The sequence below is a fragment of the Rousettus aegyptiacus genome, unplaced genomic scaffold (genome assembly GCF_014176215.1).
Source record: "Rousettus aegyptiacus isolate mRouAeg1 unplaced genomic scaffold, mRouAeg1.p scaffold_m13_p_11, whole genome shotgun sequence".
Lineage (NCBI taxonomy): Eukaryota > Metazoa > Chordata > Mammalia > Chiroptera > Pteropodidae > Rousettus > Rousettus aegyptiacus.
The window spans coordinates 92,993,713-93,005,916 of record NW_023416286.1 but is presented as its reverse complement, the minus strand read 5'-3'; positions in this window follow the sequence as shown (position 1 = coordinate 93,005,916).

Here is a 12,204-nt window from a genome sequence, read left to right as displayed (position 1 = left end):
GGAAGCGGGCACAGCGTGGGCAGAGGCGTGGAAGCAAAGGGCACAAGCCGCGGGTGCGGTGGCGAAATGCAGGGGGCTCGTCACGGCAGGAGTCATGCGGTAAGACCCCCCTTAGCTCTGTACGCAGCTGCCGAGCTGTCCCCCGAAGTGGCGGTGCCGCACAGCCAAGCCATGGCTGCACCTTCGATCTTCAGCGAGCGAGCGTCCCTGCTGCCCCGCATCCCTGACGGCGGTTGACACTCAGCCGCTCGTGTCTTGGCCATTCTAGTGGGGCGCAGTGTTACCTCGATGTCATTCCTGCATCGACTTTTAACCATATGTGTTTTACTGGTTTCCTCATTGGTTGCTGTAAGCCATACAAGAGCCACCTTAACGTATCACGATCTTTTTCATATTTATATCAAGGTAATTACAGTGAAATATAAAAACTTAACTCCTGTATGTCTCCTTTGCTTTCCTGGTTTGGCGACTGTTGTTTTTATCTTATATCTTTTAAAGAAATTAAAAAAAAAAAAAAACAAGGTGGACACAAATACACTCATTAAGGTTTTTTAAAAAATATTTTAATATTAATCATCCTCTTTATCGTTTTCAATCCTCTTCATTTCTTATCGTGCGTTTGAGTTACCATCTGCCGTCATTTATTTACTACAATATACCTCATTTCTGCCCCTCTTTTTCGCATGGTTATTGTCAAATACATTACATTTCTGTACATTATAGAACCAACAACACGATCGTATAAATATTGTTTTCTGCAATTGCTTTTTCAACCAGTTAAGAGATGGAAGAAAAGAAACGTGTATTTGCACTGCCTGGTGTAGTTGCTTACCTAATGACCGTTACCAGAGCTCTTCGTTTCTTACTGTGGATTCAAATCACTATCTGGAGTCACATTTCTTGAGCCCGAAAAATCTCCTTTAATGTCTCCTGCAAGCAAGTTTCCTGGCAATGAACTCGCTCTGTTTTTATTTGGGCGTGTCTGGATTACACCTTCATGTTTTAAATACAGCTTTTGTGGATGTGGGGGATTTGTTCGAGTGTCTTCCTTTCATCTCTGAGAATATCATCTCACCGCACTTGGCTTCAGTTATTTGCTAATCACTTGTTAACCTTATTATGATTCCATTGAACATGATGAGTCACTTTTTTTTTTCTTGCTGCTTTTAAAATTATCTTGGATTTCCACATTTTCAGTATCGTCATGTTTCTGGACCGACTCTCGTTGTGTTTATCCTTCTCGGAGTTTGTTGAGCTTCCTCGAGACGTAGCTAGTGTTTTCTGTCAAATTTGGAAAGTTTTCGGCAAATATTTTTTGAACAGTTTTCTCTCCCTTTCTCTCTCTCTGTTCTTATGCTGACACTACATATATGTTAATATGAGGAATGGGGCCTCACATTTTCTGAGGCTGTTCATTTTTCTTCATTTTTTCCCCACTCTGTTCTTCAGATTACGTAATCTCTACCGATCTTCCTTCAAGTTTGCTAATTCTGCCAACTCAAATTTACTGATTAGTCCTTCGAACAAATTTTTTATTTGGTTTTGGTACTTTTCAACTTTTCAATTTCCACTTTCAAAAAAATCACCATGTCTTTATTAACATTCTCTATGTGATGAATCGTTGCCATTATACCTTCCTTTGAATCTTTAAACAAGATTTCCTTCAGTCCTTAGAGTGGATTTACAATAGCTGCTTGGAAAGCTTTCTGCTAAATCCAAACTTACGCCCCCCTCCCCAGTCAACATCTATTGCCTGCTAGTTCTCTTGTGTATGGGTCATGCTTTCTTGCTTCTTTGCATGTCTTCTAACTTTTTGTTGTAAACAGGACCTCTCAGGTAATATATTGCAGCAACTTTAGAAATTATTGCCCCCTCCCATTTCCAAGGCATTTTTTTTTTCCTTTAAATGTGGTTGTTTACTTGTTTAGTGACTTGGCTGGACAAATTACATGAAGCCTGATTCCCCCGGGGTGTGGAGCCTCTTATGTCCCCACTCAGATTTTTTCCTTGATTTTGCCTTTTACTCTGACTTCCTAGAGGCATCTCTAGGAACGGGTTATTGGTCTAAAGTGATGCTTAAGCATTCTTATCCAGTTAGAGCCCCATAGTGTCTTCACAAATATCTGTGAGTGTCAGTTGGAAGCTGCCTTCATATTTTGGGAGGTTTACAATCTGGCCCCCAGTGCAGTCAGAGGCTAACAGGTCAGAGGTACTCTCTCCGAGAGTAAATTTGTTTGTAAGCCTAGCTTTCTAGGAGTTGCTTCTGAGTCAGAGTAGCTTATCGTTCAGCCTGTGTTTTGGGAGAAGTTGTACTTAAACCATTTGAGCCGTATGGCTTAAGAACCTTTGCCAATGGTCAGTACACAGGTTGGGGGAAGCATTTCAGTCTGTCCCATGTCCTGCCTCAGTTGCTCTTGAGCGGGTATAGCCTAGAGCATGCGCACAGCCATCTGAAACCGCACGGACAAACGCAATTCCTGCAGACCTCTTCCTGGCTGAGTATTTCCCTGGGTCTATTAATCTTGTGGTGGTTCTTCCATTTCGCAGGTCGCTGCTAGTATCGGGGAGCTACAGACCCCCCTTGGTTGCTGCTCACCAACATCTCCCTTGTTTTCGACAGCACCTTTAGGCATGAACTTCTCCATGCTCTTCCTAAACCATTCTCTGTAGGCAGAGCTGTGGAGCTCTCCATTCTCCAAGCCTGCTCACCTGGGAAGAACCTCAGAGCCCCTGCACCAGCTGGGGGTGGGAGCAGCCGCCCCCTTCTCCCAGGCAATACCCATACTCTAGGAGCAGTGCAGAGGGATGATGATAGTCTTTTGCCGCCTTGGCTTGCAGTGCCGGTGTGGACCCTCCTCCCACGAGCACGCTGTAGTGGAGACAACCCCGGCCCGGGACTGTCCGCTTGCAGTATCTGGAGCAGAGCCCCGGCTCCGAGAGTGAGCGATGTGGGAGCAGGGAGCCCCAGCGCTCTCTGCCATGCCTGCTCTGAACAGTGTTTCACAGCGTAAGAGTGCGGTGGGTGAGAGCCGCTAGTGGCTTGCTTTCCCAGGGGAAGTCGCAGTGCTAGATTAGAAGGGAAGGGGAGCAGGGGACCCCATCCTTTTTCTTGCACCCACATGTTCTAGATCTTTCCTCACATAGAAGTGTGTCTGTGTGTGTGTGTGTGTGTGTGTGTGTGTGTGTGTGTGTGTGTGTGGAGGGGGAGGGAAGGGAGACGGGGACTGGTCCTAACAAATTCAAAACACTGTCTCTGTTTTCATCAAGACTGAGCATACTTTGAGCCAACATCTCTCCATCTGCTGTGCGTCCTAAGGACGATTTCCAGAGAATTTAAATGGTGATTGCCGTTTCTGTAACCTCCACCAGTTCCGTGTTTGTTTTCCTGGGAAGAGCATCCATCTCCTCTAGATTCTCACATCGTCATTCCACGAGCCCTGTTCTTTGACAGGCTCGTTTTCAAACTTCGAGGCGCTGTCACTAGGCATCCAGTAAGCAGACTGTCAACTTTACATAAATGTGAAATAAATTACAATGTAAAACAGCATTGCTATTGTCAATAAAAATAGTTTTTAAGTGATAAATCTACATCAGATAAATACTTCCCGAGTTACTATATCCATCTTGATGGTGGGTAACATGAGTGAGGTTCAGCATTCGGTATGTTTCTTATTTTTTTATTTTTGAATAAACTGGAAACTGCTGAGTCAAAAAGAAAGCAAGTGACTTGTGTGACCCTGTCAACTATTTTTCAGGGTAAGGCAAGGGTTCAGAATTCCCTGGGCCAGCTTTCTCCAAGGATGGTTCCTGGCATCCAGTTGGGAGTAAAGTCAACAGGCCGATGAGTGTTTCAGTTTCAATAAGGCGGTTTATGGTCACCTAATCTACTCTTTGATTACATTTCACTCTGGACAGAATTTTTAAAATAATTTCCATTCCATCAAGTGGAGATGGTTTTAAAATGTAACCAGCTGATGCAAAGTCCACGCGCTGCTCTGCCGAGTGAAGCATTCCACATGCTTTTTTGGAGAGAGTGAAACTCTCAGCGATCAGGCGGTTGCATCTCGGTTTTCTTGTAAAATCCGACACATCCTCAGCAGTAACGTCTGGCAATTTCCCTTCTGAAGTGACAGGATTCGGCTTTTGGAGGTCTCGATATGTCGTCGAGCTGTGACACTTAATAAGCTTCACGAGATCATAGAAATGGTTTCAGCAATGTTCCAAGTGTCACGACGAGCTGGTTTTATCACAACTTTACTATCAAAAGCTGATACGAGCATCCTCTCCTTTGACAGGGACCTGGAGAGTGAAAACCCCGGCCGGTGGTGCCAATTTATTTGTACTACGGGCTGAAAACACATTCATTCCGCGGGCTCGGTTTGCCTGCCCCGCAATTGTTCCTCTCACCGCGACCATGGAGTTAAGATGAGGAGTCGTTTGTTGACTGACAGCCGCTGACTCTCGGCAAAGGGCTTATTGGACAGTGGCAGAGACACCTCCTTGCTGAGCCCGTAGCTCATCTTTGTCGGTATTAATGTGAACACAGTTTTTTTTTTTTTTCCAGTCTACAACACGGCTCATAAAAGAATCCCTAATGTTAAAAAACAGTTTCTTTTTCGAAAATACGGTTTCAGTGTTGAATGGGTCCAAGTGTCATCGAGCCCACCGATTCCATACACATCGGGCACATACGCCAAGAGCCGGTTCATGGAGTACAACATCGCGGTGCAAGTCCAACGCCACCTAGTGAGCTAGCTCACACTTCGGAGGTGAGGGCGCCGTCTCCGGCACGATGGCCTCGCTTCAAGACGCCAGCGGCAAGTTCCGGAGTCCTCAGACTGCCTAGACTTTTTGATCAAATGGCTAGAAATCCAAGAGTTCCCATGACCCCTTCAGGTCCGATAATTTGCTAGAATGACTCATAGAACACAGGGAAGCGCTATAGTTATGATGACAGTTTTATTAGAAAATGTACAAAATATCACGAATATGTAGAACCAGACAGAAGTAGAAGCCGTGGGGCCAGGTCCGGGACAGCCCCGATGCGAAGTTCCCACGTCCTCCCCCTGCGGAATCAGGGTGCGTCACCAACCAGGCACGTCTGTGTGGTCACCAGCCAGGAAGCTCGACTAAGCGCCATCACATGGACCTGCTTGACTGAACCACCAGCCGCAGGACGGAGCTAAATCTCCACCCCTTCGTCTCCTCATAGGAGGTCCGTCTAACGTCGCATGGCTCAGAGCCACAACCCTCTAATCACAGAGTTGGGTTTCGCAGCATGGCCAGCCTTAATGCTGAAGCTAGGGGCCCACTGCGAGTCTCCTCATTAGCGTGAACTCAGAAGGGGCCCACCATAAATAGTAAGAACGTCCCTATCACTCAGGAAATTCCGAGAATGTAGAAACTCCAACCTGGGACAAAAACCCGGTACACGGGCCAGACAAATCCTTTATTATACAACTCACACCTTCATCGAATTGCGAGGCCGTTGCCCTTCCTCCGGGCCTGCTGTTTATGATGTGCAGTACCCACGGTTGCATATGACGAAGGCTTCTGCTAATCTCTTACTAAACCATTTCTGTGAGCTTGAGCGTCGCATCATTTGTACCTGTGTAGACACAATGCAGAGCCACCTTAGCTCTCTCCACATTTGGAATTTCTCTGTCTTTAGTAATTGCTTATTAAGGCTTATTGAGCGTCCGCAATTTCTGAAGCGTCGCTTTCGATGCATTTTACACATTGCATCAGTATAACAAATTTATAAGGCTAGATGGTATTATCGTCACCACTTTACACATTAGGAAAGTGAACCGAGAGACATTTTGCCCACAGTGACTTGCTCAGTCGCAGAACGAGTCAGCGGCGGAATCGGGATCGGGCAGTCTGTGTTTAAAGTCCGTGCCTTTTACCCATTAGGCTGTGCCACTTGTGGCAACACGAACATCAGCTTCGCACTGGAGAGTTCTGGAGAAACTCGGCGGTTCATCATAAAAGCGATTTTTCTTTATTGGAAAAATGGAACAAAGGCGTCAATGGTTAATGCCACAAAATGACAAGGTTTCTGAAAAGAAAACACACTAAGAACTCAGGTTAAACAAGAAGATAATACAATAAAATTCAGTTTTCAAATTTTTCTCATTCCATAGACGCTTGGGGAAAGTCTTCATTTATTGATTCGCTATCCCAATACACAGAATCACCGGAACCTCTTCACTATTCGTCATTACGTAGACTGGGAGAGAAACCAATACCTATCAGGAAGGACTCCTGGTAGCTCACTGGGCTCAAATTTAAAAAGCAGAGCCTGGCAGCCACATCCACACAGGGACCGCTCATGCAAACTCACTTCGGGGAGAGACCTGCACTGAGCTACCTCCTTCCCACGCTAAACCGCCTGCCAGCACTGTGTTCCCGCCATCTGAGCCAGCCCGTGTGACAGTTCCTGGGATTGTATTTCAACCCATAGGACTGAGACTTTACCCATCCAGCTGGGGCAGTGCAGCTGCGTCTTCTTCATCAGCATCTTCACAGACCAATCAGTGGCTCCATTCTGACCAATCAGGACAGTGCCTTTTGGACCAGTCACACCACAAGAATTTGGAGGAACCCTCATTCGCATGAGGATGGACCAATCAGGGGCCTGCGATGGGGACTTCTGTCTACATAAGGCAGCTCCCCTCTGGCTTGGGGAGTGCACGATCCCCTTCCACTGAAGAGTGCATTTCCCCTGGCGGGAGCTGAACCACCAAAAACTGCTCCCCAGAGCAGAGCAGAGCTGTGTAGCCTGAGAGGGGTGTCACCCCAGGGCCACCTCACAGCCGTGCTGCGTGCTTTTCCCACAGGCCGGATCACAGCTGAGCTTTTTGCATCGAATGCCATTTCCTTCTTCACCACACCCAACACGGGAATTCCTATGGGCATCGAATTGGCGCCAGGGACAATCGGTTGACAATTACGAAGTCGTTCTACCCGCTGACGTTGGTTTTCGCTTGCTGTTCAGCATCCCGGGGGGGTTGGCGAGGCTGCGTTTCTGAAGCGGAGCTTACAGCCACCAGATCCGTGAGAACCAAGGCAAATAGGCATCAAAGTTCTAGATGTAAATTGTTTAATAAAAAAAAAACCATGTTCTCCACTAAGATTCATTTTAAATCAGCCGTCTTTGGCCTCGGGTTCCCTTCTCCTCCTCCTAAGCCCTTTCTTTTTCTACAGCCTTTCCCGCTTCTTGTCTGGAGCTCTCTCTCCCTACCCGGACACAGCCCCCACCCGCCTGCCCTCCACCGAGCTGCGCCTCTTCGCGTGCGCAGGTGTAGAGACTTCGTTCTGCACTTAGATTCCCAGCCCACCACTGTGGCCTGTGCCCGCGTGGACTAACGACTGAACCCCTCTCAGCCTCAGTGTCTTCACCTGTAAGATGGGAATGGTCTTATTCCTTATAGATCATAGCTGATTGTATGAGGCACTGCATGTGAACTTCTTAGCACAGAGCCTGGTGCACCCTCAGGGCAGGTAGCGTCTATAACGATGATGATTGCCTGTACCCCTCTTTGGTGCATGGAGGGGTCTCCTGGCCAGCATTGCATGCCGCCTAATAGGACAGATTCAGTGGATCTCGCTTCATCGTTTGCAGGACTTGGGGCAAGTGTACAGACATCCTCACACACCCTTCTAACTTTCGGCTCTGTCCCTCACCTGACCCGCGTGCGCGTGTGTGCGCGTGTGTGTGTTTGAGAGAGAGAGAGAGAGAGAGAGACCCAGCCTGCATGACTAAGCTCCATCTGAACCCGGCTCCCTTCTCTCCTGCGGACCACCACCACCCCTCGGCTGCCGCGCAGGTCCTAGGTGGCCCTCCAGGGGGTTTGCCCGGGGAAGGGTCCCTCGCAGGCTGGCAGTGGCGTGAACCCTCGGCTGGTAGAGAAGAGGAGGGTGGCCTGGGCTTGGTGTGCCGGTCGTCCCCAGGAGAGAGGCATGGCTGGAAGATGGCCGGAGGGGGCAGTGCGCTCTCAAAGCAGGGACTCAGGGCGGGGACCCTGGCCGTCCGGAGGCCCCGTGGTGGCACGGAGCCATGCTTGGGAGAGGGCGGTTTCCCTCTGTGCCACCTCTCTGGCCAGCCTGAGGCCCGTGTGTCCTGCGCGGGGAGGGGGGCGGGCGCCTGCAGAGCGGGCAGGAGCCGGCGCTTGTCACCAAGGCCCCCGCCACGGGGCCATCTCTGCAGAAACGCCGGACCCCGGGAGATCAGCCCAACTAATCCAACTGTTCCCCGGGGCTCAGTTCCTGGTACTGTGACCTCTGCGCCCCACGTCACGGGTCCCCCTCCCGAGCTGCGACTTTCCTACTCCTCCCTTCCTCGTGGTTTCTCGCTGGGCACTCGCCGGGCGGACCCTGGAGAAACCCTGGGAGAAGCTCAGCTTCAATACCAGGGGACTCAGGAGAATGTCAGCCTATGAAAGGGCGGGAGGAGGCCTGTTTGCTGGCGGCAAGTAGCATCTGGCTCTAGAAACCCCACTGAGGGACCCTGAAGGCCAGCGCACCCCGCTTCCTGCAGAAGTCAGGCTACGATCCACGTGCGCCCTGAAAATACGCGGCCGTGTGTGCGTCAGCAGCTTCCTGCGCCCACGCTTGCTGCGAGGGCTTCGGGTGACCTGGTAACTCACCGAGGTTCGCTTTAGACATGATTCGACGAGCAAATCTACAGTCAGTCAGGAGCAAATGCCCAGGAAAGACAGAGCAGATGCGGCAGATAGCGAAACCCCCGGGAAAGGAAATCGATGTCTTTACTTATGAATTTTCAAAGAGTGACATTTGGAGTCCGAGCAGCAGGGCCACCCCGGAGCGCACTCAGTGCTAAAAATGGAAGCCTGCCTCCGAGCTCGGCAGCTTCCTCTAGTGCTCCCAAGGGGACGGGTCCGTGCGTGTGGCCAGCTGTCACCCAGCAGCTGCGGATGCCCGAAGCAGGTGGCTCTGGTGCGCATCCTTGTGTGTGAAGCCGTGTGTACAAGGGAACGAGCCACTTTCAGGGTTTTGTTTTGTTGGTTTTTTTTTTCCCTGAAAAAAGTGACTTAGCTAACTGACATTCAATCAGTGGGCCGTGGAGCATGAGCTTCTCGTGAGGTTAGTTGGGGTTCCAGATAAACAGGGTTCTAAAGTTCAAGAGTTGGGGAAATGCTGAATTAAAAACAAGTCTGTCCACCTGCGGGTGTACACCAGAAGAATTGAAAGTAAGGTCTTGAAGGATATTCGCACACCCGTGTCCATCACAGCATTACTCACGATGGCTGAAATGTGGAAGCGACCCAAGGGCCCATCGACTGTGAATGGATAAACAGAATGTGATAATGTGTGGAATATTATTCAGCCGTGAAAAAGGAAGAGGATCCTGACTCACATTACAACATGGACATTGTGCTAAGTGAAATAATCGGTCACAAAAAAAAAAAAAACGTAAATACGGGTGATTCCCTTATCTGAGGTACTTCGAGTCGTCGGAATCGTAAGGACAGTGAGCGCAGTGGGCGGGGGGAAGGGGAGAGTGGCCGGTTATTGAACAGGTGAAGATGCTCAGTCTCACAAGACGAGCAGTTACGGGGACGGGGGGTGGTGATGGCGTGGGACGGTGTGTGTGTATTTAGTACCATTGCATTGCATACTTAAAAATGGTAAAGATGGTAAAGTTTATGTTATGTGTACCTATCACGATAAAAGGAAAAGAAAATACCTAAGAGTGTTTGTTTAACCGCAGGATATCTCAGGGCCCTTATTATGCTCAAGTGCAATATTATTTGAAACAAGAATGTGTAAAACATGCAAAATACACTTTACAAACTGCTAATATATACCGCTTTTTATTTCTTGATCTTTATTTTTCAGATAAACTTTTCAAATATCTAAGTTAGGAATGTTATTTCTTTTAAAATATGATCATTTGCAATGTTTGGTGGGCATGGGCAAGGTCGATTCATGAATATTGGGACCTAAAATTACAAGTTATCCATCCGAAGAGGAAAACAGGAAAGCGCTATGCAAAGTTTCTCGTGAAAAATCGGAGGTGGGGGAATAATTTGTGTGCGGGAGATTCGTTGACGTCTGTGCCATTAAAGTACCACGTAACCACTGAGTTCAGGCAGGGACCACCCGGAGCCTCCTAATGAGTTTGGCCTCAGGTGGACGTCCTCATTTTTCTGATGCCCTCTGCCAAGAGACCCATGCCTACACTTACTGACTCTTATCAAGAAGAGACTGGAATTTGGGGGGAAACAGCAGTAAGTTAAGCATCTAGGAAAATACTCTATTCTCCCACAATGCTTTTGTTATTTGCCCCTGTCTTTTCTCTTCTTTATTTAGTTTCATAAATCAGCCTCTACCCCCAGAAGCATGGATTAACCCTCCTCGTGACATTTGAGGGGACCGTCCTTTGTGTAAGCCAGCAGACTTTCAGCCATAAAGAGGTGCAGTGTTTGGTTCCGAGGATGGCAGGAGCCGAGAAATAAACCTTGCACTCGCGCTGAGATGCTGTGCATTCTCTCACTCTTAAAACACTTTTGGACATATATCTAGCTCTACGGGATCTATCGTGAATTCTTCAAACATGCTAATCATCTTCTCCAAAATCACAAATTAAGACATCATCTGGCTAAAGGATTTTTGTTTCTGATTTGTGAACTTACTTAATCTTTATGAGAGACACATTAATCTCCTTTAGTCAGTCAATGATGGGAACCTTTTATTGCAGAAAATAGAATTTTATTTAATCACAACTGTACCAGGAAATCTGGTACAGATATACGTGGTCCTACGTGGTACGTAGCTTGCACACTCACCCCTGAGAATGGCTTTGGTACCTTTATTACACTATTAAAGGACAGATCCTTTGGAATCCCCTTGTGAATCCAGATTTCGTTCACTCTGCCAAAGTTATTTTTAAAGGAGGCTTTTATCACTCAGTTTACATCAGTGAGCGAAGATGCGAGGTCGTGTTTTTCCTCCTTCAAAACTGTAGTTCCCCACCCCGACTCACCGCTCGCAAACCTCTAGGGGGCGTGAAGATGTCTCAGAGTCATGGGACTCGTTGCTGACCCAGTCATTGCACAAGCCACGTGTGACGCCGGAGTGGAGGAAAACCCCACATCTCACAGCCAGGCCTCGGAGCCATGTGTTATTTGATGAAATAATAAATTAGCATCTTCCCTTGCTAGCTCCGGTTTGTTGTTAAGTGGACGGGTGAGCATCAGTGCCTGCCACCAGTCCAGGTGGGGTGGAGAGCATATCCTGAGCAGTATCCCCAGTGGGGTCTCTGTGTGGAGGTCAGAGTCGGCTTGCAGCTGGAGAATGACAGAGCAGTTGGGCCCGATTCATTATGAGGAAGCTGGCAAAGCACATCTGTAGGTCGCCCCACGCTACATCTTCCCTTGGATCACCATGTCAGGGTAAAAGCTAGGCCACGAATCCGTAATTTCGCCAGCGCAAGGAAGTATAGTTTGTTTGTTTGTTTGTTTGTTTCCTGATGACCGTTAACTCACTTCATTGGGCCTTTTAATTTTCACTTCGCCAAGAGAAAGAACTGAATTTGACAACTGGGGAACTTTGAGTTTCTGTGATACTCCCTCCTAACCTCATCACAGAATGTTTATCAGAGACTATCGGCAGGACCAAAGTTTATCCAAAAAATGCTCTTACAGAGGGAGGCCAAGGCTCTGATTTCTTATCCAGTGACGTGCTGGTAAATGTTTACCAACGTAATAGTCGCCGGTTTCTGTGGGGTAAATACTGCCACCATGGCTGACCTCGCCATCACTGAATGCAGAGATGGAAAGAGATGGGCACAGTCGGCTCATGTAGGCCAAGAGGAGCCTGCTCAGCACACCACCGACGAGCCCCCTGCGGCGCTGGCTCCCAAATTTTAGTGCGAATCACTATTGTTATTAAAAGTAGAGAAGTTTATTTTTTCTTTTGTTTTCCTTGCCCAGGGTGACATATCAGAAAAAAAAAAAAAAAAGTATTACTAAGAGCAATGTCAGAGAGTTTACTGCCTATGTTTTCTTCTAGAAGTTTTATGGTTTGGGGTCTTACATCTCTGATCCATCTTCGTTTATCCTTGTAAATGACATAAGAAAATGGTCCGGTTTCATTTTTTTGCATGTATCTGTTTTCCCAACACCACTTATTGAATAGAATGTCTTTACCCCATTGTATATTCCCGCCTCCTTTGTC